The sequence below is a fragment of the Condylura cristata genome, unplaced genomic scaffold, assembly GCF_000260355.1.
Source record: "Condylura cristata isolate star-nosed mole 26May11 unplaced genomic scaffold, ConCri1.0 scaffold00003, whole genome shotgun sequence".
In the NCBI taxonomy this organism is placed as follows: Eukaryota; Metazoa; Chordata; class Mammalia; order Eulipotyphla; family Talpidae; genus Condylura; species Condylura cristata.
Window position 1 is genome coordinate 30,789,078 of NW_004567104.1, and position 3,424 is coordinate 30,792,501.

The 3,424-nt window shown below is 46.6% G+C and overlaps 1 protein-coding gene across 1 annotated transcript in view; it reads left to right on the forward strand.

The window, feature by feature from the left end:
• SLC12A8 (solute carrier family 12, member 8) overlaps positions 1 to 3,424 on the forward strand; it is a 97,444-nt gene that overhangs the window by 51,147 nt on the left and 42,873 nt on the right. The gene's annotated exons all lie outside the window — the stretch shown is intronic.

Sequence of the window (3,424 nt, forward strand, 5' to 3'; positions counted from 1 at the left end):
TGGGGTTCATTTCTGCCTTAGTGGTCAAAAAGTCAAAAATACAATGACCTCCGTAGGCCTCAAATTCTACCTGAGTGCAGGTACTTGGGGTCCTGGCTCACAGCCCTAGTCGGAGCCCTTGGCTGTGGCCTGCGGGTGTCGCTCTCAGCCATGTGCAGTTTCTCCCCCCACCCTTCCTTTTTGGGTGGTTTTAAAGTGTGCCTTATCTTGGTTACATTTTTCTCTAAAACACTTAAATCATTTTGAGATACAATAGCTATAAATAGAGGGAGGGGGATAATCATTTCTAAAAAAAATTACCTGGAGAAAGCAGGCTTCCAGTTGTAGGCTCTTGTATTTGTTTTTCTAAAAGATACTGCTTTTGATAAATCAAATTCTTATCAAGGATAATGTGGAAAATTCATAAAATTTAAAAAAGACAAAGAATTTGCCCAGAATTGCATTATGCACATTTGTTTCCTTCTAACCTTTCTTGCATGTAGAATTAAAATTTTTTTTGATACTTATACTGTGAATGGTGTCCCCTTACACTTTCTTTTTTTTTTTTTTTTTAAAGATTTATTTTATTTGTACATACAGAACTGGGGGAACTGGGGTACAGGCCAGAGGCTCAGGGGTGGCGAGAAGCTTCACCAGAGACAGAGTGGGGAGCAGAACAGGCAGATCGACAAAGTACACTGCTGAGGGGAGCAGCGGGCGGGCCAGGAGAAGTCTGCCACGCCATGTGGTCACCTCCGGGGCAGGCGGGAATCGAACTCATGTGGAAGTGGCTTTAGCTTTTCAGTGCAGTGCTTTAACCCACTGCGCCACCAGGGAGGGCCCACCCCACCCCTTACACTTTCTTAACCTGTATCATCTATCACATGGACAGTGCCCTATAGTACTAAAACTTTATGAGCATTCAAATACTTCAGGTCCCTTTAGTCAGATGTTTAGGCATCCTTATTTTATATTATAAAAACTTTATAAACATCTTTATCTACAAAATACTTTTCAAAGTTAAGATTGTTTCCTAAAGAAAAATTCAGAGGGCTGAGTCAGTGGTAGTGTTACAGGGCACTCCAGTGTGAACTGGGCTGCCTGTCTGTGGGTCCTCCCTGCGCGCCTAAAATTCAGTTATATTGCAAACACACACAAAAGGGTCAATAATGGGTTTATTTACAAAAAGGGGAAAGGAAAAGGAACAACCCAAGGAAAGAGAGAGATACAAGGTAGCTAGAATATCTTACCTGCTTGGCTAACTTGGAGCTCTGGTAATAAACTAACTGATAGCCCCCAGTCACAGGGCCCCGAGAGCCGTTGCCTGAACAAGAGAGGCCCGTTGGAAAAAGGGCACCCTATTTGTCCCCCAAAGTCCCAGAATGCCTGTTAGCTCCGCCCTTGGGTCCTTGCAGTTCTCTCCCTGGCACTGCTGGGAGTTGTAGTTTCCAATCACTGGAGTAGGGGGTAGAGTCCAGAAAGCTGGAGTAGGGGTGGGGTCCCAAAAGCTGGAGTAGGGGGTGGAGACCAGCAAAGTCTGCAGAGTTCCTTGAGGACATCCTTCCCCTTAATGACTGTAGTGAGCTTGTCAGTGTGTGAGGGCGCATGTGTCCTTGGTCCTGCAGACAAAGGGACTGAGGTGGGCCCCTTTCCTGCCCCCCTGCCCCAGCCAGAGACTTCTTATCTCAATCTGTGCATCTTATTGGTGGGATGGAGGGAAGGGAAGGGAACCTCCCAATGACTTATGAACAGGGCCTGAAATCCCTGACCCCTCTGGCTGGCCAAAGCAAAACCTGACAGGCATGTCAGGGCTACATAGGGGCTTTTGAGATGGGCAGTGTCTGTGCTCTCCACTGTCCTGTCCAGCTGTCCTGCCCGGTGCTCAGAGTCCCACATTCAGGTCTGTTTGCAGACCTGTGCATCATTCCAGCTAGGCTGAGCTCTGCTCCAAGGCAGGCTGGGCTGGTTTTCTCCTCACAAGAGTTGGTCAGTGGGGTCAGCCAGTGGAGGCACTACCACTACTTGAGCCATTATTGCCTTTTTGTTAATGAGGGGAAGACTAACTGGGAGAATGCCAAACCACTCAGAAGTGTTTTATGGGCCTTGGGATTTAATGTCCCAGGATAGGGTCTGTGTTCGGGTAAAAAAAAGAAATTGATAATGACTTTCAGTCCCGACTGGACTCCCAAGGGTCCCTGTGCTTCACTGAGCTTTCATTTTAGTTTTTTTTTTTTTTAAATATTTTTCCTATGAAGTTATGAATCTTGGAAGCTGGGAGAAGCTCTGGAGATCTCACCGGACTCATGAGTTAGGAGCTCTTTTTGTGGGTGGGGGTTCTAGGGGAGGCTACGCTTGGCTGCACTGCCAGGAGACTGCCCACCCTGCCCCTGCTCCAGGGCTGGCTGCAGAGTGATGGCTGGAGGCTTGAGGGTGAAAATGTGCATGGCTCCTGTCTCTTGGAACAGAGTTATGGAACAAACCAGCTCAGTCTCAGAGATGAGATTCAGAAGCAGTGACCAGTTTCCTGGATGTCCCTGAGCCCAAGAACCCTTAGCTTGTATCTTCAAATTCCACAGGTGCTCATCAAGGGGACCTCCCATGACAAACAGCAAAGTGACTGTAGGACTGAAACTAGCTGAAAACTTTTATTAAAGTCAATGACAAAATCCTTAAAATGCTTTGAAGAAATTGGATCTGAGATGTTCCTGCTATAAAGTAGCCTGTGAACAAATCAAACTGAAGGCGTGGAAGTGAGATGTGCTTGTAGCCAGGAAATATATATTATTCTTTCCAGTGTGACCTACATATGAGAACTGCCATAGTGTGCCTGGTGCAGAGCTCCCTGGAGACAGAGATATGGAGGGCTGAGTTTCTTGTCCCAATGAGTCTAGTTGGGGAAAGGCCTACTAGGCTCATCACAGCATCATGAGCACTTAGGAGGAGGAATGGATTCAGATGGAAAGCCCAAAGGAAGCAAATCTGAGATGGGCTTGAGGACTGAGCACACTATTGATGCTTAGTGATGCAGAAGGAAGGCCGGGCACACTAATACCCCAGGTTGGGGTGTTAATTGTTATAGTGGGAAGAGTCGTCTCTATGACTGGGGGGGGGGTTGAAGAAAAGGCATGGGGTGGTGTATAGGAAATGAAGACTTGCCAAGATGCTGATGATTTTCATCTTAAGAAGTGTGGACTTGATTCTGTAGCTAGTAGGGGCCATGGGAAGGTTCTAGAACAGGGAAGTGGCTTAATATTTAGAATTAAAAGCAAGCATACATGTTCCTTCAAAGATTGCAGCAAAACTGATGCCTCTAAAGCAAAAGGTGAGAATGCTCCTTTCCCAGAGGTAACAAGTGTCTTCCTTCAGATCGTTTCACCTGTCTGTAGGGATAGATACAGGGAAGTCAAGATGTGTGCTCCTCTCTCTCTCTCTCTCTCTCTCTCTC